Genomic DNA, 26,744 nt, shown 5'->3' on the forward strand with positions numbered 1-26,744 from the left:
CTATGGTCACAGCGCGTGACTGGAAACACATCCGTTCAGCAAGGCAATGAGCCAGACAGCATAGCCAAACTGTAGCAGAATGGTTCACTGAACATTCCACGAAGGCAGTCGCCTTTTCTGATTAGTTTCGCTCCCATCGAGGTCTTCTCAAATGCTGTTGCGAAGTTTGTTAATTTTCTGTTTACTCCCAGTGCGAAAGTGTAAACCGTGAACAGAGCTAGAGTCGTCTTTAGCTGTGCTCTGAATCCGTAGCAAGAGAGAAAACCAGACAGTTGAAAAACGAATCGAGGTCGTTGCAGGTGCAGCGATACGACAGTCGACCACACACTTCATACAGCACGCGACAAGTGCCAAGGCTGTCTGCTAGCGCGTCTTCTGTCTAGGCTAGCGGCACTGTCCACGTGGCACGCTGGTGCCACGCCCCACGGTCAGCCGCGGCAGCTCTCCTACTGGGGACTTAGCAGCAAATCATTTAAGTCACTGCTGCTGTCAACATCCGCTGCTGTTGAGGCAGTTGTGGGGAAGGCAGATAGTCGTCTTCGGTTCATTGGTAGAATTTTGGAAAGATGTGGTTCATCTGTAAAGGAGACCGCTTATAAAACACTAATACGACCTATTCTTGAGTACTGCTCGAGCGTTTGGGATCCCTATCAGGTGGGATTGAGGGAGGACATAGAAGCAATTCAGAGGCAGGCTGCTAGATTTGTTACTGGTAGGTTTGATCATACGCGAGTGTTACGGAAATGCTTCAGGAACTCGGGTGGGAGTCGCTGGAGGAAAGGAGGCGTTCTTTTCCTGAATCGCTTCTGAGGAAATTTAGAGAACCAGCATTTGAGGCTGACTGCAGTACAATTTACTGCCGCCAACTTATATTTCGCGGAAAGACCACAAAGATAAGATAAGAGAGATTAGGGCTCGTACAGAGGCATATAAGCAGTCATTTTTCCCTCGTTCTGTTTGGGAGTGGAACAGAGAGAAAAGATACTAGTTGTGGTATGAGGTACCCTCCGCCACGCACCGTATGGTGGATTGCGGAGTATGTATGTAGATATAGATGTACTACGGTTCACGTCCGGGATCCTGCTCCAACATATGTCAGTAGTGAGCGAGTATTCGGTGCTTATGGAAGCCAACAGTGAATATTTATCTTGAACAAAAATAGCTGCGCTCTACTAAATCGACCACAGCGATCGTAGATACACAAATGAACAATTTTCAGTTGGCTACAACTTCCAACATGGTGTGTGGGTACAACAGTAACCATGAGTAATTAGCAAATAGGCTAGCTTTACAAAAACTCAATGCGGCGCATTTTGTGGATGTGGATGGGGACAGAGCATAAGTAAATGAGTGTGTCGGCTGCGTTGAAATTAGAAATAAAAAGTAAGTTACTAATGCGTTCATTTATTTTTAAATTCAAATTTCTAACGTGTATGACATTTTTAATTAATTCTAGCTTTTGATTTAGAATTTCATAAAAAGCTTCACGAGTTCCTGTATTAAATTTTACGATGAGCATTCCACGTAGTGTTTCAACTTTAAGTGACGATGTCCTCATGGCATTCATCAATGGAAGCATTCATTCGGTAGGTGCCTTCGTACTTGGTAAACAAGTAGGGACTGGCCGATGATCAGATAGTTTTTATGTAGGATTTGCCGTTCATTAAGTTTTTCGAACATCTCTAGCCACCATCGCTCCGTACTGCTTTTCATCTCATCGTCTCTCTTCAGAACATTGTGGTCTATTTAATTTAAGACGTGGCTTATTTCGTCAAATAAGTTACCTATTGCTATCGTCGTTGCGTCGTAGGCATCTGCGCCATCAACTGTTGGCAAGTCTGCTCTGCGTCAGACCATTTCAGGAATTGTTTTGACTCAGTCGAATTATAAAGTCTGTAATTCACTGTACTGATGATACATTTCTCTAGAAACTGGTTGCAGCTGTGGTAGAAGTTACGTATATGCCCCATAAAATAATTTCTGTCGATTTGCCCGCTCTCCACCAGATTTTTAAACTCATTTCGTGTGCTCAGAGGAATATAATGGTTTTCTAAGTGGTTTATGTACTTGTTTTTCAGATCAACAAACAAATGAGAAACTTCCGTGAAGCTAATAACTGTCTTCTTCCATCATTTCCACGGAATCGTTCAATAATGCAGCTTCAATATGTATGAATTTTAGCCGCAGCTCCGAGCATTCATTAGAAAAGATTGCATGCAGTACAGCAGAACATCTTTCCAGCGATAAAAAGTAAGCTTTCGATGGTACATACATTTGCAAGATTCTCTCAACTGCATGCTGAAGTGCAAGCTATCTCGTTTCACTAAATCCCAAAGTGCTTCTGTGCTGCATCTCTGCCTCTTCGTAAAAGTCTTTGAGAGCTTCTATGAGCGATGTGCATATATAAAAGTACGAGTATATGTTTTTAAAAAATATGGCCGAAGTCCACTAGTAACAAATCTGCTGATGTTTGTATAGCACTGTGTGCAATGTGTGCTACGCACACAAAATTAATTATTTTTCTTCCTAAGCCCTCTTAAAGTTTGAAGGAAACGTTTTACGTTACATTGATCTTCACACTGAACTCCACCAAAATTATTATTTGCATTATCAGCACAAATTCGAATCATTTTCTCTTTCAGGTCGTGCTTTTCAAGAATCTCCGTTAAACGATCATATATAATGGAGGCAGTTTCATCAGGTAAAGTCAGGATGTCTAATATTTTGACGTTAATTCCAGTTTTAGGACGAAAGAACCGCTCTCTTTTGACATCGTTATGGTTTGAAACATTTGTACCTATACAGACAAATGGGATATGATTGAGCCCTGTCTTCAGGTTGTGTAAATAATACGTCGCAATCACCCTCTTTATTCTTCCTCGCGCTTAGTTTTCCCACAGGCAAACTTCTTATAAAATACTTTTTGAATTAATTTAGAATTGCACTTCGTCGACTTAAAACTCAGATTTTGACTTACCATGTGGAAGGCCCACAAACCTTCGGGTGTTGCAAGTTCTTGATCGCAGTATTTTTCTTCGCGAAAGCAAGTTGACAGTGATGGCTATCTACTTGGAACGATCAGCTCTTTTTCAATGCGTATCAGATAGTAAATGCCGTTGTATATCGTGTTTGCCGCCGTGAGAAACGGAAAGCATGCCTTTGTTTATATTTCACAGTACTTAAGAAGATATTGAACATTTATGTAAAAAACAGAACTCTTTTTGCAAGTCTTTCGTGAATTTACAATTTCGCTTTTTCGCAGTAGGCAGCACCGCTAGGAAAAATAAGGAGATTAATTCAAGAAAGTTAGCGAGACAGATAGACACATGTTAACAAGGCCATGTCACCGCGGGGGCTAATGTAAACCTCAAACAATTACTCCGCGTTGAAGCTCTTATTTTTCAGATAGTTACCAACCACACTGATCTAACAGTGTTCACTATTTTTCTTACACTATTGCGTTGTATTACAACATCCTTGGCCGGTCGGTGTGGCCGAGCGGTTCTAGGCGCTTCAGTCTGGAAGCGCGCGACCGCTACGGTAGCAGATTCGAATCCTGCCTCAGGCATGGATGAGTGTGATGTCCTTAAGTTAGTTAGGTTTCAATAGTTCTAGGGGACTGATGACCTGAGATGTTAAGTTCCATAGTGCTCAGAGCCATTTGAACCATTTGAGCCGCAGATTCTGTGTTGGTAAGTTGATTGATACTTCCTGTGACATATGGAAGTAAACTATAATTAGTGGAATGTGAAAGTTACTTTAATGCGAGACATGCGGGACGTACACTGAAGCGCCAAAGGAACTGGCATAGGCATGCGTACTCGAAGTACAGAGATATGTAAACAGGCATAATACGGCGCTGTGGTCGGCAACCCCTATAAAAATACAACTGTCTGGCCCACTTGTTAGATCGGTTACTGTTGCTACAATGGCACGTTATCAAGTTTTAAGTGAGTCTGAACGTCGTGTTATAGTCGGCGCACAAGCGATGGGACACGGCATCTCCGAAGCAACGATGAAGTGGGGATTTTCCCGTGCGACCATTCCACGAGTGTACCGTGAATGTCAGGAATCGGGTAAAACATCAAATCCTAGACATCGCTGCAGCCGTAAAAAGATCCTGCAAGAACGGGACCAACGACGACTGAGGAGAATCGTTCAGCGTGACAGACACATGTTGCCTGGTCGGACGAGTCTCGTTTCAAATTGTATCGAGCGGATAGATGTGTACGAGTATAGAGACAACCTCATAAATCCATGGATTCTGCATGTCAGCAGTTGACTGTTCAAGCTGGTGGAGGATCTGTAATGGTGTGGAGCGTGTGCATTTGGGGAGATATGGGACCCCTAATACGTCTAGATACGACTCTGACAAGTGACACGTACGTAAGCATTCTGTCTGATCACTTGCATGCATTAGCCGAGCGGTCTAGGGCGCTGCAGTCATTGACTGCGCGGCTGGTCCCGGCGGAGGTTCAAGTCCTCTCTCGGGCATGGGTGTGTGTGTGTTTGTCCTTAGGATAATTTAGGTTTAGTAGTGCGTTAACTTAGGGATTGATGACCATAGCAGTTAAGTCCCATAAGATTTAACACACATTTTTTGAACTTGCATGCATTCATGTCCATTTTGCATTACGACGGACTTGGGCAGTACCAGGAGGACAATGCGACACCCCAAACGTCCAGAATTGTTACAGAGTGTGTCCAGGAACATTCCTCTGAGTGTAAACACTTCCGCTGGCCACCAAACTCCCCATACCTGAATATTATGGGACAGATTGATGCCTTGCAATGTGCTGTTCAGAAGAGATATGGACCTCCTCACACTCTTACGGATTTTCGGACAGCCTTGCAGGAGTCATGGTGTCAGTTCCCTCCAGCATTACTTCAGACATTAGTCGAGACCATGCCACGTCGCCTTGCGGCATTTCTGCGTGCATGCGGGGCCCTAACGATATTAAACAGTTGTACCAATTTCTTTGGCTCCTCATTTTATTAGGCGTTTTGCGGGACTTTTCTGTTGATTCTTCCAATGCATGATCGCAAGTACCATTGCAGGACGGTCCAGCAGAACGCTGAACGTTTAGCCGCCTCAGTAATGAGTCTACAAATCAATGAAAAATATCACAGCGTGTAATCTGTTAACAGACAGGGGGTTGCTTGAAGATAAAGTAGAACTCTTGTATATCGGTTACTGCAGTGGAATTGTGCTCAGCAGAGGGTAAAAGTGATTGTGTTCTGCAACTGTCATACTCCATTCCCATAATGTCACGCAGATGAAAGTAACTTCATATTTCACGGTACTCTTGAAGCCAGGCAGCTCAGAACATTGTCTAAATAAGGAATAAAGATCGTTTTCAGATTCAAGTGTAGTTAAGAGTAAATAGCGCTCTTGTGTGTTATGAGAAACTCTTTGCATTAATTTCAACAAGTTACGGACCCAGCATGAAGGAAACGGATCACTACATGAGATAAGAGATTCACAGGGAAAACTGTGACAACTTGAGTAGTAAATTTCCAGTGATATATTGCATCACCAGTTACAGGGTTACACCACATTTCGTTACTGCTTGTGTGAATGCCGCAGTCGTGATAAGGTACGTTACTACAAACAGAAATAATGGCCTAAACGCAGCGTCAATCAGTCCACCCCGAAATGCGCAGTGTAATTCATGACGTCCTACGGAACCCAGCAAAGTTCTTCTCCCGCTCTTTACGTACAACTCGAAATACCAAAAAGATACAATAAAGTCTTTTGCAGTGGTACGACTAAGTGGGGTGCGCGACGTCCTTAACGCTATAGTTACTGCATTTGGGCTACACTGCAGAAAAGTATGTTGCTGCAATCGACATTTGTGGATGTCGCTCCCACCAAAAAATTTCTAAGATTGAAGGTAGCTATAAAAGAGAGGGTACTCAATCCATGTTAACCAATACCTACTGGACACTTATCATAGACTCAATATGAACTTTGAACAAGGAGCCAAAGCGACAGGGACTTTAGTGACATTCCTGCTGGGGTGAACAGTACCGAATATACCACGGATATACTTTTAGGGGTAATTCTGAGAAGAAATGAATGAGATAAATTGCAAATACTCGTACATTGTCAACCAAACTATTATTTTAGTGTTTCAGTATCCAAGTTGCTGACAATAATAATATAAGGATGACTGGAAAAGAAAACTGAAAATCTGTGAGCTGAAGATCAGTTTGGTTTTTTTGAACGGTGCGAGTACTACACAGCCAGTTCTGACGTTGCGCTTGATAATAGAAGCAACTTGAGGATAATCCAGACCCGTTCACAGGATTTGTAGAACCAGAAAACGCATTCGACTATGTACACTACAGGCCATTAAAATTGCTACACCAAAAAAAATGCAGATGATAAACGGGTATTCATTGGACAAATATATTATACTAGAACTGATATGTGATTACATTTTCATGAAATTTGTGTGCATAGATCCTGGGAAATCAGTACCCAGAACAACCACCACTGGCCGTAATAATGGCCTTGATACATTTGGGCATTCAGACAAACAGAGCTTGGATGGTGTGTACAGGTACAGCTGCCCATGCAGCTTCAACGCGTTACCACAGTTCATCAAGAGTAGTGACTGGCGTATTGTGACGAGCCAGTTGCTCGGGCACAATTCAACAGACGTTTTCAATTGGTGAAAGATCTGGAGAATGTGCTGGCCAGGGCAGCAGTCTAACATTTCTTGTATCCAGAAACGCTTGTACAGGACCTGCAACATGAGGTCGTGCATTATCCTGCTGAAATGTACGATTTTGCAGGGATCGAGTGAAGGGTAGAGCCACGGCTCGTAACACATCTGGACCGTAACGTGCACTGTTCAAAGTGCCGTCAATGTGAACAAGAGGTGACCGAGACGTGTAACCAATGGCACCCCATACCATCACGCCGGGTGATACGCCGGTATGGCGATGAAGAATACACGCTTCCAATGTGCGTTCACCGCGATGTCGCCAAACACGGATGCGACCATCATGATGCTGTAAACAGAACCTGGATTCATCCGTAAAAATGACGTTTTGCCATTCGTGCACCCAGGTTCGTCGTTGGGTACACCATCGCAGGTGCTCCTCTCTGTGATATGGCGTCAAGGGTGACCGCAGCCGTGGTCTCTGAGTTGATAGTTCATGCTGCTGCAAACGTCGTCGAAATGTTCGTGCAGATGGCTGTTGTCTTGCACACGTCCCCATCTGCTGACTCAGGAATCGAGACGTGGCTGCACGATCCGTTACAGCCATGCGGATAAGATGCCTGTCATCTCGACTGCTAGTGATACGAGTCCGTTGGGATCCAGCACGGCGTTCCATATTACCGTCCTGAACCCACCGATTCCATATTCTGCTAACAGTCATTGGGTCTCGACCAAAGCGAGCAGCAATGTCGCGATACGACAAATCGCGATAGGCTGCAATCCGACCTTTATCAAAGTCGGAAACGTGATGGTACGCATTTCTCCTCCCTACACGAGGCATCACAACAACGTTTCACCAGGCAACGGCGGTCAACTGCTGTTTGTGTATGAGAAATCGGTTGGAAACTTTCCTCATGTCAGCACGTTGTAGGTGTCGCCACCGGCGCCAACCTTGTGCGAACGCTCTGAAAATCTAATCATTTGCATATCGCAGCATCTTGTTCCTGTCGGTTAAATTTCGGGTCTGCGGCGCGTCATCATCGTGGTGTAGCAATTTTAATGGCCGGTGGTGTAGAATGGTACAAGATGTTAAAAATTCAGTGGAAAATAGACACAGACGGACAATACATAATTTCTATAAGATCATCTTGGCTAATGGTAGTTTCTGAAATAATAATGACGAAGTTCTCGAATCAAAAAAGTGTAAAACGGGGATGTAATATTTCACTCCTACTGCTCAGTCTTTACATCGAAGAAGTAATGATGGAAATAAAAGAAAGGTTCAACAGAGAGATTAAAATTTAGGGTGAAAGGATACCAATTGTAAGTTTCGCTGATCACATTGCAAAGAGGAATTACGGGATCTGCTGAATGGAATGAACAGTCTGATGAGCACAGTATATGGATGTACAGTAAATCCAAGAAAGACTAAAGTAATAAGGAGTAGCAGAAATCAGATCTGAATAGCGAAGTAAATGATGCGGAAGCTTTCTGCCATCTTGGAAGAAAATAACACATGACGACTAAGCAAGGAGGACATAAAAAGCAGATTAGCACAGACAAAGATCGCAATTTTGGCCAAGAGAATTCCATTACTGTCAAACATAGGTCTTGAACTGAGGAAGAAATTTCTGAAAACGTATGTGTGGAGCATATAATTATATGGTAGTGAATCTTCGTCTGTGGGACAACCGGAAAGGAAGTGAATCGAAGCTTTTCAGTTGTGGTGGCACATAAGATGTCGAAAATTAGATGGACTGGTAAGATAAGAAACGAAGAGGTTCTCTGCAATATCGGCGAAGAACGGAACGTATGGAAAATAGCGACAAGAAATGGGGATAAGGTAATAGGACATGTATTGAGACGTCATTAAATAAGGCCAATGGCACTAGTGGGAACTGTAGAAGATAAAAACTTTAGGAAAGGGCAGAGATTGGATACAGCCAACAAACAGTTGAGGATGTAAGGTAAAAGTGCTACTCTGAGATGAAGAGATTGGCGTAAGAGAGGAGGAATTCGAGGCGGAATGCGTACCAGTGAAGAAAAACCGACCAATTAAAACCGATACCAATATTTTAGTTCTGAATAACCCGTATTTTTCGGTATTTCTTTGGTGTCTGTTATAGCATGTCCTTTTTTTATTTTTACTTCTAACCTGTAAAAAAAAAAAAAAAAAAACAGAAATATCAATTATCCACAGTAGAAGCATTAAAAGCTTTGGTTTCCAAGTAAACATTATTTGAAGAACGAGTAATTTTTATTCATTGCTTTGAAATATATGGTTATCGTGAGAAATGAGAAAAGCGATCGGTGTTATTTTAATAACACATGGTGTAAGAATTGGTACACCATTACCGAGACAATAATGAACTTATTACCACGAGGCGTGGCATGTTAGATGGCATGTGAGTACATGCAGTGTGGAAGATTTGTCTCACCTGCTGTAATGGTAGATTCTGCCATCGTCAGAAACCAGTTGTATTACAGAATGACACCATCCCAAGTGTGGAAATATTACACAAAGTGTGGTATCAATGAACTACAATGCTCCATTTGCTTTAAAATCAATGATTACAATTCATTCACCAGGTTTTGACATTTTATAGCTTCAAATATATAATACTCAACTATTTGCACTAATAAGCAAGTGAAAAAGCAAACGTATTATTTAGGTCATTGTAGGTTCCATTTTAACTCACCAGGTGACAGGGTGATAACAGTTTTCAAAATGGCGACTAATCAACAGAAAGTATTTTACGAGTTGCAATATGAAAAGATAGATGGTTCAAATAGCTCTGAGCACTATGGGACTTAAAACATCTGAGGTCATCAGTCCCCTAGGCTTAGAACTACCTAACTAACCTAAAGACAGCACACACATCCATGCTCGAGGCAGCATTCGAACCTGCGACTGCAGCAACAGTTTGGTTCCAGACTGAAGCGCCTAGAACCACTTGGCCACAATGGCCAGTGAGAAGATAGAATCCATCACTACAATGCAGTGTACATTCTGAGGATAGTGAGTGTGTGTGTATGTGTACGTGTTGAACTGAGGACCTAGAAATGATGAAGAGGCTTTGTCCCACCATAGCTCTCAAGGGTTCACAACCCCTCAAAAGGCCACAGCAGTCCACCCACCCCACCGCCGCCCCACAACGAACCTAGGTCTATTGTGCGGTTCGGCCCCAGTGGACCCCCCCCCCCCCCCCGGGACGTCTCATACCAGACGAGTGTACCCCCAAATGTTTGTGTGTTAGAGTATTTATGGTATACGCATATGTGGAGACAGTGTTTGCACAGCAATCGCCGACATAGTGTAACTGAGGTGGAATAAGGGGAACCAGCCTGCATTCGCCGAGGCAGACGGAAAACTGCCTTAAAAACCATCCACAGGCTGGCCGGTACACCGGACCTAGACGCTAATCCGCTGGAAGGATTCCTGCCAGGGACCCGGGAAGCAGAGTGTTAGACCGCGAGGATAGCCAGGCGGGCTCCGAAGCTAGTACAACAAACAGCCATAAACCCGCCAAAGTTTTCCGTAATGTTATCGACAGTTCAAGTACAGGCTGCCTCTGTAAAGGAATAAGCTCCAGGGGATCACCTCTCGTGGATGAAATTGTGGAGAGCGTCCGAGATGTATTCCTTTGTAGCCCAAAGAAATCCACTTGTTTTGCATGCCGCGAACTGGGCATTCTCAGTTAACTGTGTGGAAGATTCTGCAGAAGCGACTACGTCAAAAACCGTATCGCATACAGCTGTTGCAACATTTATGCCCGCACCATCAGACGCGAATTCTGTGATCGTTTCCAGGGAACAATGGAACACAAGGAATTTCCCCACCTACTCTCGTTCAGTAATGAGGCGACACTCCACTTAAAGGGTAAAGTGAATCGTCACAAACTCAGCACATGGGGCACGAAAAATCCCAATGTTACAGTAGCGTTCTGAAGAGATTCTCCAAAGGTGAATGTCTTCTGCGTTGTGTAATTTAGCAATGTTTACAGGCCCTACTTTTTTCCTGAGAAGACTGAAGGGTATGACGTACCAACAAATGTTACAAGACTGGTTGTTTCAGAGACTGATAGCTATTAAACCACACTTCATATTTCAACAAGGGGGAGTTCAGGCTCATTGCCATAGAGAGGTGCGTCGCCATCTGAACACGGAACTTCCAAACAGGTGGGCTGAGAATCTGGTCAGGACGATTTGGCACTCTTCAGGCGGACGCCAAGGTCTCCCGACCTTAAAGATTGTGGATTTCATCTTTTGGGTTGCGTGAAAGACAATGTGTACGTACCACCTTTCCAATAACATTGGCGGAAACTCCTGGATGGCATCACTGCTGCGATGGCGAACATTGACAGGGACATACTCGAAAGTGTGTGGGCTGAGCTTGACTACCGCATAGACAGTGTCATGTAACAGAAGGAGAGCCCACAGAACAATTGTAATGATGCGTAAGAAACTTGAAAATGTGCTTTTTCATACAATGTATCAGTCACTAATTTGTATGTAATGCTTTGTGATATACATTCATCTGACATCCGATGAATCATCTGTAATCACCCTATATTACAAATGGGAGGAGGCACAACAAACTTGCGACATCATGTAAGAATTAACAATTCACTCATACTTAACAATAAAAATAGAAAGTAGCTATCTTCTGCCAGTGCATACATAAAATGCTCTTATCTGTTTGTAATTCTCGAAGATGGACAGACACTTAAAATAGAGATCTTCAACATCAGTTTTCACCCTTTAGCACTGACTATTCGTAATGCCCAAACAGTGGTATGATCCTCGATTTCGACATGGTTTCTGAGTAAAGTTTTAAAAAATGAGAATCAGCAGTAGAATCAAAGTGTTCATCCACTTAATGCTTTTCGAAAAAAAGCAGCAAACGGTGGACAGTTTTCTTTTGGTCGTCGGATTTCTACGTTTATTTAGGAATTAATAGGAATAAAAAACTTAAAATCTGTTGTTTCATAAACTGTTTGTTTTGAGCGGCTTTACCAATCAGGTTAAACTGGTCCTGAAAAAGCCGGTCGGGGTGGCCGAGCGGTTCTAGGCGCTACAGTCTGGAGCCGCGTGACCGCCACGGTCGCAGGTTCGAATCCTGCCTCGGGCATGGATGTGTGTGATGTCCTTAGGTTAGTTAGGTTTAAGTAGTTCTAAGTTCTAGGGGACTGATGACCACAGCAGTTAAGTCCCATAGTGCTCAGAGTCATTTGAACCATTTGGTCGTGAAAAAAAAAACAATATAACCAAAAACCGGTTATCTCAGCGACAACTGCCATTCCTAGTCAGAAGACTGATGACCTAAAAAATAATTCCTAGAAACACAAACATTCGTAGCTTCATCGACGATACACAGAAAAACTTAGCAAGAAAATTTGGCGTAAGAGACAGAGAGTATTTCAAGGCACCTAACTTCCGCGATAAGCGAAAACAACGGACAAAGTCCCGATGGCTACCCTGGGATTTGAACTCTAGCCCTCCCAAATGTGTATCCAGCCTCCTACCATTGCAACATGAGCGATAGAAAAAGTCAATACTTCGTTGGTTACCATAGTTACTCACAAGGGAACCTCCCCATTACACCCCCCTCAGATTTAGTTATAAATTGGCACGGTGGATAGGCCTTGAAAAACTGAACACAGATCAATCGAGAAAACAGGAAGAAGTTGTGTGGAACTATGAAAAAAATAAGCAAAATATATAAACTGAGTAGTCCATGCGCAAGATATGCAACATTAAGGAGAACATGAGCTCAGGAGCGCCGTGATCCCGTGGTTAGCGAGAGCAGCTGCGGATCGTGAGGTTATTGGTTCAAGTCTAACTTCGAGTGAAAAGTTTAATATTTTATTTTCAGACAATTATTATCTGTCCGTCCTTCCGTCCGATGCGAGGTAACTGCGCCGTAGTATGGCGACGCTACACTTAAACAAACAACGAAACACACGACGTCAGTCGACTACAGCGCACGGAAGAGTGAGTACTCCTGCTAACGAGGCTCCCTGGCTGGCAGTTGACTGTTCGCTAGTTTGGACGAGAGTGCATTAAATACGTGAGATGTATTCCGTGGGCAATATGAATCCAGCGAATATAGCTCGCGACTTCAATAACAAGGCCAAGGAATATCGGAGAGGCACGTCCTTTCGTCTACTAATCGCATGGTTTTGCGGTGCGGTCGCAAAACGCAGACACTAAACTTATTACAGAGACGTCAATGAACGAACGGACAGATCATAATTTGCGAAAATAAAGAAAGTAAACTTTTCACTCGAGGGAAGACTTGAACCAAGGACCTCTCGTTCCGCAGCTGCTCACGCTTACCAGGGGACCACGGTGCTCCTGAGCTTACGCTATACTTAATGTTGCCTATCTTGCGCATGGACTACTCAATTTGTATATTTTGCTTATATTTTTCATAGTTCCACAAAACTTCTTTCTGTTTTCTCGATTGATCTGTGTTCAGTTTTTCAAGGCCTATACACTGTGCCAAATTATAACTAAATCTGAGGAGGGTGCGATGGGGAGGTTCCCTTGTCAGTGCTGGTGATACGTTACGTAGTGCTGGCCATAAAGAGTTGCCGCTATCGTTAAGGCGAAATGATAAGTATATTGACTTTCCAGAATAACGAATTTTCACCCCGCAGCCGATTGTGCGCTGATTTGATACTTCCTGGCAGATTAAAACTGTGTACCAGAATGGGACTCAAACCTGGAATAGTTGCCTTTCGCGAGCAACTGCTGTATAGATCTTCTTTGTTGTATCATTCCGTTTCTTCGTCTTTTTTCGTTTGCTCTTCTGTGCGGATGTCGCACGACATCTCTTAAATCCCATCCATGGAAACGTACCTGCCTTTTTCTCACACCTTTACCTCCACCAGTACCTCGTCTCCTACCTTCCAAACCTCCCAGAAGTTCTTCCGATGACATTTTTTTTATACTCAATGAGCTACTTTATCTTTAGGTCCAGTAACTAAAGAGCGCCGCATGACGTATTGCAGTGATGTTTCCGTACTTGTCATTCACGCAAGGAAATTTGTGTGAGCGCACATTTTACTGTTCATTTGAATCGGATATATTCGTAATTTTCAGAAACAAATGGCCGATTAGTGACTAATGTCGCGTACAGTCAGTCATTATCAGCTCACATATGATTTTGGGAGTCCATTTATTCCATTACATGCTCCATTTGTTACCGTAACGACTGTCCATAAAATAAATCTCATGCTCCATTTAGAGGCATTGTGAGGCACGTACTTGTTTTGACACACTGGTTCGCGACGGAAGTTACACTTTTTCGTGTTTGTCTTTTGGACGGCAGTTCTCACTCGTAGAGCAACGGAGCAATTCATTTTGACATTACGTACTTTGTTAACCAATAAATTGCTTGTAATTAGATAAAGGGAACTTTCTCGTTCTCAAAGTCCGTGATCTCTGATGTAACGCCGTTTGAGCCGAAATACCGACGTTATTGTTCGTCATTTATTATGTCGTAACGCAGAAAAATGTGTGACAGTGGTGCTGACCGTTGTTAACATCAACTCTACCTCTTATGGAGGAGTTAAGTGTTCAACAAAAGCACACATTCGAGGGTTTGATTAAAACAAGAAAACAGTACCAGTCGCCCAACGAACAATTCATCTGCAACTGTTTTCCATGACTGATCATCGTGACAGTGACACTACGGAGATTAAAATACAGTGTCCCACTCAAACCTCCTTGATTTCAAAGACCCAGGAAAAAAAAAGACAGTAGATACGACAATGAAAAATGCACCACATTGTAGAGCATTTCAAAGTATTTATTTATTTATCATCAATACACCTCCACATGTGAACCATTTGTAACACGACTGGGAAATTTCCCATCCAGAAACTTGCAAACAGCCGTTGAGCAATGCGACTGAGCTCCATCTGGTTGAAAAATGATGTTGGGTTGCAAGTCTTGTATCTGAGGGTACACAAACTGCACCAACATGTCCAAATACACTGACCCATTCACTGTTTGTTCTGCAAAGAATAACGGTCCAACAATCCTGTCGTGTATTAGCCCGCACCAGGCGTTTAGCTTAGGGCTATCACAAACATATTCAATGACAACGTGCGGATTTTGTGAACCCCAAATCCGAACATTATGCCTATTCACCCTTCCTGATAGGTGAAAGGTTGCCTCATCTGAAAATAAATATCTTTCCAGAAAGTTGGCATCCACATCAATACGCTGCAGCATATCTACAGCAAATAGTTGTCGGCATGGTTTGTCGTTCGGAGTCAGATGTGGCAGAATTTGCACTTTGTAAGCACACATACGAAGAAGCTGGTGAACTACACGATGCAATGCTGATCGAAGTATATAAAGTTGCCTAGATGCTTAACGAATTGACTTACGTGGGCTTCTGAGAAACGTTTGTCTGATGTCCTCCACTGCCTTTTCTGAAACTCCATAACGTCCACCGTCAGAATAGTTCAGAACACTTCCTGTTACCAGAAACTTCCTATACCATTCCTTCAGTGTTTCCCCATCAGGTGGATCACATTCGTACACACGATGATAATTTACGTAATACTTCTCCGAGTGTATGGCCCGAATGGAAGATAAATTATACATTGCGTTAGGTTTATAAGTGCAGATATTGTGATCATTGTCACCTTAATATGTACCCACTTGATTGTGTTAGCTGCCGGCCGAAGTGGCCGTGCGGTTAAAGGCGCTGCAGTCTGGAACCGCAAGACCGCTACGGTCGCAGGTTCGAATCCTGCCTCGGGCATGGATGTTTGTGATGTCCTTAGGTTAGTTAGGTTTAACTAGTTCTAAGTTCTAGGGGACTAATGACCTCAGCAGTTGAGTCCCATAGTGCTCAGAGCCATTTGAACCATTTGTGTTAGCTGTTTTTCTCTGCGTTTAACGGTCTTCCAGCAAACACGTCACATAATTTACTGCGCCGGCCGGAGTGGCCGAGCGGTTCTAGGCGCTTCAGTCCGTAACCGCGCTGCTGCTACGGTCCCAGGTTCGAATCCTGCCTCGAGCATGGATGTGTGCGATGTCCTTTGGTTAGTTAAGTTTAAATACACTCCTGGAAATGGAAAAAAGAACACATTGACACCGGTGTGTCAGACCCACCATACTTGCTCCGGACACTGCGAGAGGGCTGTACAAGCAATGATCACACGCACGGCACAGCGGACACACCAGGAACCGCGGTGTTGGCCGTCGAATGGCGCTAGCTGCGCAGCATTTGTGCACCGCCGCCGTCAGTGTCAGCCAGTTTGCCGTGGCATACGGAGCTCCATCGCAGTCTTTAAAACTGGTAGCATGCCGCGACAGCGTGGACGTGAACCGTATGTGCAGTTGACGGACTTTGAGCGAGGGCATATAGTGGGCATGCGGGAGGCCGGGTGGACGTACCGCCGAATTGCTCAACACGTGGGGCGTGAGGTCTCCACAGTACATCGATGTTGTCGCCAGTGGTCGGCGGAAGGTGCACGTGCCCGTCGACCTGGGACCGGACCGCAGCGACGCACGGATGCACGCCAAGACCGTAGGATCCTACGCAGTGCCGTAGGGGACCGCACCGCCACTTCCCAGCAAATTAGGGACACTGTTGCTCCCGGGGTATCGGCGAGGACCATTCGCAACCGTCTCCATGAAGCTGGGCTACGGTCCCGCACACCGTTAGGCCGTCTCCCGCTCACGCCCCAACATCGTGCAGCCCGCCTCCAGTGGTGTCGCGACAGGCGTGAATGGAGGGACGAATGGAGACGTGTCGTCTTCAGCGATGAGAGTCGCTTCTGCCTTGGTGCCAATGATGGTCGTATGCGTGTTTGGCGCCGTGCAGGTGAGCGCCACAATCAGGACTGCATACGACCGAGGCACACAGGGCCAACACCCGGCATCATGGTGTGGGGAGCGATCTCCTACACTGGCCGTACACCACTGGTGATCGTCGAGGGGACACTGAATAGTGCACGGTACATCCAAACCGTCATCGAACCCATCGTTCTACCATTCCTAGACCGGCAAGGGAACTTGCTGTTCCAACAGGACAATGCACGTCCGCATGTATCCCGTGCCACCCAACGTGCTCTAGAAGGTGTAAGTCAACTACCCTGGCCAGCAAGATCTCCGGATCTGTCCCCCATTGAGCATGTTTGGGACTGGATGAAGCGTCGTCTCACGCGGTCTGCACGTCCAGCACGAACGCTGGTCCAACTGAGGCGCCAGGTGGAAATGGCATGGCAAGCCGTTCCACAGGACTACATCCAGCATCTCTACGATCGTCTCCATGGGAGAATAGCAGCCTGCATTGCTGCGAAAGGTGGATATACACTGTACTAGTGCCGACATTGTGCATGCTCTGTTGCCTGTGTCTATGTGCCTGTGGTTCTGTCAGTGTGATCATGTGATGTATCTGACCCCAGGAATGTGTCAATAAAGTTTCCCCTTCCTGGGACAATGAATTCACGGTGTTCTTATTTCAATTTCCAGGAGTGTAGTTCTAAGTTCTAGGGCACTGATGACCTCAGAAGTTAAGTCCCATAATGCTCAGAGCCATTTGAGTCATTTTTGAGCCATAATTTACTACCTGATGTTTTCCGCATGGTCGTAACTGCGCCACTAAGTGAACTACGTCTGTCAGTACAGACTATCCATTTTGAGTCCATGTATCAAAATTTGACACCTGACTTTCTGCCCAGGGGAAAAGAAGTGTTAATGGCTTGCTCTTACCTCGTATACTTGGGGCAACTAACCAACCTAAAAATATAAGACTTGCAATACCTATAATTATTAGTCTGAAAATGACGGAAATACTGATGTAATTGGGTTGTTTTGGGGGAAGAGACCAAACTGCGAGGTCATCGGCCTCATCGGTTTAGGGAAGGACGGGGAAAGAAGTCGGCCGTGCCCTTTCAAAGGAACCATCCCGGCATTTGCCTGGAGCGATTTAGGGAAATCACGGAAAACCTAAATCAGGATGGTCGGACGCGGGATTGAACCGTCGTCCTCCCGAATGCGAGTCCAGTGTGTACTGATGTAATGTCCAGTACACTGTTCTCAGTCACCAATAGAAATATCTTCACTTATTCCCGTTACGCAGTGCATCTTAATTATACTAAGTGATCACGTAAATAAAAATATGCATACGCATTACAAATATTCGTCCGGGAGCTGTGTGATGTGTCATCTCTTGTGAAAAGAAATGTATCCTCCATTGTGGTGCCAGCTGGTAGGCTTACTTGGATTTGCCTAATATTGTTAGGCGACAGCTGCTGGCCATCTCGATTAAGTGGGTATTGGCAGAGTATGGCAACAAGTGAGTATGCGAATGACAGCGTGTGATGACCCACGCAGTCATACTAAAAAGGCGGTTGTACTACTATGTAGTCTCTAGCCACGTCCCATCTGAATCAGTTCAAATGCCTTTCGCCATGAAAAATTAGCAAATGTACACGGTGCCCTTTTCTTCAGTTCAAATGCCTTTCCTCATGAAAAATTAGCAAATGTAAACGCTGCCCTTTTCTGGAGTCCAACACACACACACACACACACACACACACACACACACACACACACACACACACACACACAAGCTGCAGACACAAACATCAGATTAAATCTCGTAAGTACAAACACTTAAACTACATCTGCTAGCCTCTCAGTAAACGTTTTTGAAGGGGTCCGATGTATGAGGTTAACGAAATGGATGCAAAATAAATTCACGTCTTTAAAGACTAAGACAATGTAAGCACTTCAGATTGGACAGTCGGAATTGATCCATATTCAAAGCTGGAAATGATTAATTCTGGTCGGTTCCCTCTGGTCATTCCATCATGACGTTCCTGCAGAAGCGCGGCCAGCTGCAGTAATGAGAGATGGAGGGACCGAAGCTATCCCAGAAGTCCCTGGTCAAGGATTCGGTCATTAGCAGGGGCTCTTCTCTGGGGACCGGAGCCAGCGATCCGGCGCCAGTCTGTCTTGTTAACCAGCTTCCAAGCTCCCCGAGGTCAGACTGCTGGAATGCTGGTCTGCTGTAGCTAACGACAGGCTACCGCCTCTCCTTCCAACACAAGCACGTATCACTTCAGAGATACGGGCTCCCTAATTTATTGACTCACTAGTTCTACAGCGGTTGGACCAAATAATATAAATATTGCACTATAAACACCTCATTTGTGGTTTTTGTTTCTCGCCTACCTTATCTTCTTGCCATCTGATTTGTTTTTGCGGTCCACCACGAATACCTCTTCAATCGCAGAGTAACACTTGCACCGAACGTCGTCACTTTGATGTTGGATGTGTTCTAATCCCCGCCTTCTCCTACAGTTTTTACCCTCTGCAGTTCAAGTACGAAGGAAATTATTTCTTGATCTCTTAACTCATCCTGCCCCTTCTCCTTGCTATTGTTTCTTAATGTACCTTCCTTCGCCGATTCTGCCGAGGGAGTACCTCATTTATCTTATCTATCCAGCTAATTTTAAACACCTTTCCACAGCACCACATCTCAAACGCTTCGATTCTCTTCTTTTCCGATTTCTCCATAGTTTATGATTCACTAGCATACAATGCTGTGCACCACACCTACATTCTCAGAGATTCCTTCTTCAGACTACGACTATAGTTCAATTCTTTTATCTTGGCGGCTCGCGCATGCCCGCCTAGACGCGGGAGAATGTGCGTTGCCAGTTGCACACGACGCACGTGCCAAGAGAAGCAGCGCCATAGTATAGCATAGTTCCCAAGCTTACGTTTAGGGGGGAGCGCGCAGTTCATGAAGTAAAGCCACCACGGCCGCTTTAACCCTTTCGCTGCTACAAAGACGTGCTCCCTGCATTCTGCGCTGTGGGCGATTTTGTCACTGCACTGCTCGCCTGTGCAGACACATTGTGTTCCGACTGCTTTGACACTCTTTATCATTCGATTCCACAGAAACTATTTGGCTCAAAAATTAGATTTTTACCTATCTTCTTGACTGATACCTTCCCCCCATAAATGACTTAATTTTGTTTCGATGTTCAACGCAGTTATTATGCAGCATTAAATACAGCAAACCATTGCACGAAATTTTGAAGAGTTTGCAGAGGTAAAGTCCATAGAGTATACTTTCCGGATGGTCGATTTTAGTTGCCACAATGTTGAAAATGAAGTGTGGACAAGATACCTAAATTTCATATAATATTTACTGTATAACAATATCTCATTTAATTTAAGTACCACATAGGTGTCGTATGTAATATTGAGAAATATTCCGTCTTTCGCGACTCATTTGCAGTCTGAGATTGTCATGTTAAAGGAGAGGGTGCTCCATGTGTGGACGAACTCTTAGGATTCGGAACTCTTATTACATCACATTGTTTCCCACGCGCCGACATAGTTATGTTGCCCATCGCGATGTTACACTACTGGCCATTAAAATTGCTACACCACGAAGATGACGTGCTACAGACGCGAAATTTAACCGACAGGAACAAGATGCTGTGATTTGCAAATGATTAGCTTTTAAGAGCATTCACGCAAGGTTTGCGCCGGTGGCGACACCTACAACGTGCGGACATGAGGAAAGTTTCCAACCGATTTCTCATACGCAAACACCAGTTGACCGGCGTTGCCTGGTGAAACGTTGTCGTGATGGCTCGTGTAAGGAGAAGAAATGCGCCCCATCACGTTTCCGACTTTGATAAAGGTCGGATTGTAGCCTATCTCGATTGCGGTTTATCGTATAGCGACATTGCTGCTCGCGTTGGTCAGGATCCAATGACTGTTAGCAGAATATGGAATCGGTGGGTTCAGGAGGGTAATACGGAACGTCGTGCTCGATCCCAACGGCCTCGTATCACTAGCAGTCGAGATGACGGGCATCTTATCCGCATGACTGTAACGGATCGTGCAGCCACGTCTCGATCCCTGAGTCAACAAATGGAGACGTTTGCAAGACAACAACCATCTGCACGAACAGTTTGATGACGTTTGCAGCAGCATGGATTATCAGCTCGGAGACCATGGCTGCGGTTACCCTTGACGCTGCATCACAGACAGGAGCGCCTGCGATGGTGTACTCAACGACGAACCTGGGTGCACAAATGGCAAAACGTCATTTTTACGGATGAATCCAGGTTCTGTTTACAGAATGATGATGGTCGCATCCGTGTTTGGTGACATCGCGGTGAACGCACATTGGAAACGTGTATTTGTCATTGCCATACTGGCGTATCACCAGGCGTGATGGTACGGGGTGCCATTGGTTACACGTCTGGTCACCTCTTGTTCGCATTCAAGGCGCTTTGAACAGTGGACGTTACATTTCAGATGTGTTACGACCCGTGGCTCTACCCTTCATTCGATCCCTTCAAAACCCTACATTTCAGCAGGATAATGCACGATCGCATGTTGAAGGTCCTGCAGGGGCCTTCCTGGATACAGAAAGTGCTCGACTGCTGCCCTGGCCAGCACATTCTCCAGATCTCTCACCAATTGAAAACGTCTGGTCAATGGTGGCCGAGCAACTGGCTCGTCACAATACGCCAGTCACTACTCTTGATGAACTGTGGTATCGTGTTGAAGCTGCATGGGCAGCTGTACCTGTACACGCCATCCAAGCTCTCTTTGACTCAATGCCCAGACGTATCAAGGCCGTTATTACGGCCAGAGGTGGCTGTTCTGGGTACTGATTTCTCAGTATCTACGCACCCAAACTGCGTGAAAATGTAATCACATGTCAGTTCTAGTATAATATATTTGTCCAATGAATACCCCGCCGGCCGCGGTGATCTAGCGGTTCAGGCGCTCAGTTCGGAACCGCCGATTGCTACGGTCGCAGGTTCGAATCCTGCCTCGGGCATGGATGTGTGTGATGTCCTTAGGTTAGTTAGGTTTAAGTGGTTCTAAGTTCTAGGGGACTGATGACCACAGATGTTAAGTCCCATAGTGCTCAGAGCCATTTGAACCATTTGAATACCCGTTTATCATCTGCATTTCTTCTTAGTGTAGCAGTTTTACTGCCCGGTAGTGTAGGTCTATAAAAACACGCGCGCATTCGGATGCAACGTTGTATCAAAATTTCAAGTCAATCGACCAACAACTTTCCGAGTTTTGCAGCACAAACATACGTAGCCTGACTTCTACAGAAATATTGTTTATACGCAGCACGTATTTTAAGGAAGAATAAATAGCGCCTGAATAGCTGTGGTTCAACACACCGGTACGCTATCTGTGGAACTGTGCAGAACCAGGCAGGATCGCATCTATGTTCCTCGTCGACACACATTATATTAGATTTCATCATATGGTGTAGGAAGACCTACTTTGCTGTGCGCTGGCAAACAGAATCGGTAGCAGTCCACATTCCATTACACGTCAGAAGGTCTCGGAGGTTGAGAAAGGATCAGAAGCCGTGTCGTAAAGGGAGCAAATAGAGCACGGTTGGGCAACCGACGCCCCGTGGGCCAGATCTGGTGAGTAATTGGTTCGAATTCGGCCCGCAGAAGAAATTTGTACAGTAATTCCTAATTGTCTGTCGACTGGGATTGCCTATTTCATTGCTGTATTTTATTTTTCTGTTCTTTCTCGTGCTAACATAATAAATAATTCCATCCGTTATGAACGTACTATAACAGTGCAAATGTGTGTGAATGAGGCCCACGATTCACCGAAGGTTGTCCATGACACTTCGAATATTGCCGGCAAACACATAAATTTGTGTATTAATATTACCTTTTTAAAAGTTTGTATACGACTCCAACTAGACTACCGACATCATCCACACTAACAGCTTTTTCAGTTTGATTTCAGCAACTTCCACATCAAGCTCATAATTTAATTAGTATTTTATGTAATGTTAGCTATCACTAGCTGATTAAATCGACCTATAAGAAACGCGCCCTTCTCAGGCAGGTGCGAAACACCGAACCTAGATCACTACATTGTCGCGGAATAATTTCCGGAGAGGCACCACACATGTTCAGTAAACCGAATAGGTATGCGCATCAAAATCATTATTTGAGTTAAAAGTGCTTCGGAGAACATTTATGTACATATTCATGAATGTGCGAATGGTAACAGTTATTATTTCGTATGGAGACAATTTTATGGACATTCCAATATTGCCATTATGCTGGGTGAAAAGACTGAATTTTTCTCCTCCTTTTTTATTAAAACAAGTGGGCATCCTACTATTTCGAAACTCATTATTTAAAATAATGTTGAGGTTTTCCCGCTTGCCAGTCCATTGTTAAAAGTCGATTGAATGCTTGTGCAGAGCCCGAATTCTGGGTTAAAACATGGGACGTCGAGACAACCTTACTAGATGCGAGGTAAGAAAACCTCTTAACAGTGAATCAGGGAACTTGCAGGTTACGAGCGGGTTAACGTAACGCTCCACACATAACGAATCGCGAGGAACAACTGTTGCCTTTAGCGTGTGCGATGCTGAAATGTGTCTCGGCAGGAAAAATCCATTTCTCTCCCTAATTAATTAATGAGGTAGAACAGGGTAGGGACCGTTACAACATGTTTGCTAGCACAGAGGAACTATGTATTTCATTAGATATATTTTCCTGTGTATCAGTTACAGTGTCTTGGCCAATGAGTGCTCAGTGGCAACCCTATTTCCTACTAGAATAGTGACAGCTATTCTTCAGTAGTCCAGGTCTACCTCTGTGCACACAAAGCTAAGACGGCAGCAACGCAGTCATCATTCACTTCCAACATCCCTTGACTATTATAGACCCCTTGTTCTACTGTTACATTTACTATTTGATACTGAAGATCACATCGTCACAGAACAGGACGTTTTTCTCTGAAAATCATTTAACTGTCGTTGTTTCACAGAATATGACCTTTTCTCTGAAAATCATTTAACTGTCAGTGTTATTCAACACGTAACATTCAAAGTTGTTTTCCTGTGGCTTGTCTGCAGGACCTGCACTTGTACGCATACAGGCTATGCGATGTGTAAGAAATATAGGGTAACTGTAATGTTCATGAAACATTTCAAAAACTGTGTAGATAAATGGCTAAACATAACGTTACAAAATATATGAAAGGCAAACTCTGAAACGTTGTGCCCACAGGTTATTTCGGAAAATCGTCGACAGGGTCGACAGCGACCATAGTTGCCAGGTACGCCGTGTTGAGGATTCTGGCCTGAAGCTACTCGAGCGACCATCGAGGTCGGCGTATTCGATGCTTTGTGAATTGTTTTCTTGTGGAGTTACATCAAGAGTGGCGATTATATTAAACCTGTGCCACAGAACCTCGAAGACGAGACACACGTCTTAGCGGCTATTCTTAGCGTCACTCGTGATAAGCTGGCATGGATATGGACAGAATTGGACCACTGTTTAGGTGCGTGCCGTGTGACGAAGGATGGACACATGGCAAAGAAAAACAATTTTTAAGTTTGTCTTTCATATATGTACAATTTTTTACATTCTTATCAGCCATTTACTAGTACCAGTCTTTTGAAATGACTCATTCTGATGATGGGACGCGCCGAAAGTTCGTTAAAAAAGTTTGAACAAGTGGACTCTTGTTACTAGCAACCTAAAGCTGTGACGAGAACATATTCAGTTATAGTAACTAACATCCAGCAGTGCGACGCTGAGGTTAGTGTTAATACACTACTGGCCATTAAAATTGCTACAACACGAAGTAGTCGTGCTAAAGACGCGAAATTTAACCGATAGGAAGAAGATGCTCTGATATGCAAATGATTAGCTTTACAGAGCATTCACACAAGGTTGGCGCCGGTGGTGACACCTACAACGTGCTGACATGAGGAAAGTTTCCAAACCATTTCTCGTACACAAACAGCAGTTGGCCGGCGTTGCCTGGTGAAACGTTGTTCTGATGCCTCCTGTAAGGAGGAGAAATGCTTACCATCACGTTTCCGACTTTGATAAAGGTCGGATTGTAGCCTATCGCGATTGCGGTTTATTGTATCGCGACATTGCTGCTCGCGATGGTCGAGATGCAATGACTGTTAGCAGAATATGGAATCGGTGGGTTCAGGAGGGTAATACGGAACGCCGTGCTCGATCCCAACGGCCTCGTATCACTAGCAGTCGAGATGACAGGCATCTTATCCGCATGGCTGTAACAGATCGTGCAGCCGCGTCTCGATCCCTGAGGTTCTGTTTACAGCATCATGATGGTCGCATCCGTGTTTGGCGACATCGCAGTGAACGCACATTGGAAGCGTGTATTCGTCATCGCCGTACTGGCGTATCACCCGGCGTGACGATATGGTGTGCCATTGGTTACACGTCTCGGTCACCTCTTGTTCACACTGCCGGCACTTTGAACATTGTACGTTACATTTCAGATGTGTTACGACCCGTGGCTCTACCCTTCATTCGATCCCTGCGAAACCCTACTTTACAGCAGGATAATTCACAACAGCATGTTGCAGGTCCTGTACGGGTCTTTCTGGATACAGAAAATGTTCAACTGCTGCCCTGGGCAGCACATTCTCCAGATCTCTCACCAATTGAACACGTCTGGTCAAAGGTGGCCGAGCAACTGGCTCGTCACAATACGCCAGTCACTACTCTTGATGAACTGTGGTGGCGTGTTGAAGATGCAGTGGCAGCTGTACCTGTACACGCAATCCAAGCTCTGTTTGACTCAATGCCCAGGCGTATCAAGGCCGTTATTACGGCCAGAGGGGGTTGTTCTGAGTACTGATTTCTCAGGATCTATGCACCCAAATTGCGTGAAAATGTAATCACATGTCAGTTGTAGTGTAATATATTCGTCCAATGAATACCCATTTATCATCTGCATTTCTTCTTGGTGCAGCTATTTTAATGGCCAGCAAATGAAAACAATACTATTCTTATTCTACAGTAGTGTAGAATAAGAATAGTATTGTTTTCATTTTAACCTCATTACGTTGAGGAAAGATGTTAGCTGTTTCGTTAAAACAGTCCAGAGTAACTTATTAAGAGAACAGTAATTATCGTCAGGTTAAGAATTATTTCAAAATGGATAAATTTTGTGGAAATGAAATCAATTATGCGCATGTTTATTTCCTTAGGATATACTGCAATGATATAATATGACTATCATATTACATATGTCTTTCCGTGCATAAAATTGTATGTTCTTATAATGTATTATGTCCAGGTCTTCCGAACGTTGACCTGCTGTAAAAGCTAGTTGCAGAACAATAAAATATTCTATCAGTTTTGTGGTGGTTATACTTAGGAACGTCATGTATTCATCCGCACAGCTGTTATAATTGAAAACGTTGTGGCAATTCAGCTTATTTAATCCCTCGCAGCTCTGCTAATCTGGATCGGGTGTACCGTCCGTAGAAAGACACCTAATATAAAAATCCCCGCCCCGGATGTAGAACCTGATCCAGCACATAAATTCTTAGTGTGGCAGTTAATTTGCATTTGATTGCCTTTAGTCACAGAAGTTCTACAGCAACAAAACTTACACCCCTCCAGATGATTGCGATTCCAGTGAGTAATCCACCACAGGCAAAGAATAATTCTCTCTCCCTACAAACGACATATTGGGTAATTGCGTTGTATTGGACCAAAGGCATCATTAAGTCACCACACAGTCAAGCAAATATTCTCATCACGTAAAAGAAAAACAGGGAACTGCGGAAGAAACAAGTCTTGCCTGTACTCTGAAAGCACCATTACAGTCACTGCACTTTTCAATATCTGACCAACTTCCTTTAAGAAAACTTTCTTTAAGCAAATCAGTGGAGTTTAAATTTAATAAAGCTTTCGGGCCTGGAATGACTAAAATTATTATATGGGTCAGAAATGGGTACAACGCAAATACTGGTGCTAACAAATTATTGGAGTAGTGTCGTTTAGCGCGGCGACAGCTTCGTTTGTATTTCTGTTTGAGGCTTTCCCGGCGCTGCATCTGCTTGATAGGTTCTCGGGACTTACGCCGGATAATATTGTAGAAGCCGCACAATATTTCAGCGAGACAACTGCCCGCCATCTTCAGGTGCTACTGTCGCGTCGATGAGAAACGCGCCAATTTATATGCTGGCTTTCTAGAACAGCGCAGGCGCCAGCGGGGCATAACGTCATC

The 26,744-nt window shown here is 44.4% G+C and overlaps 1 protein-coding gene across 1 annotated transcript in view; it reads left to right on the forward strand.

The window, feature by feature from the left end:
• Window positions 1-26,744, forward strand: part of LOC126419438 (TWiK family of potassium channels protein 7-like) — a 375,205-nt gene that overhangs the window by 344,970 nt on the left and 3,491 nt on the right. The gene's annotated exons all lie outside the window — the stretch shown is intronic.

Source organism: Schistocerca serialis, chromosome 9 (genome assembly GCF_023864345.2).
Source record: "Schistocerca serialis cubense isolate TAMUIC-IGC-003099 chromosome 9, iqSchSeri2.2, whole genome shotgun sequence".
NCBI lineage: Eukaryota > Metazoa > Arthropoda > Insecta > Orthoptera > Acrididae > Schistocerca > Schistocerca serialis.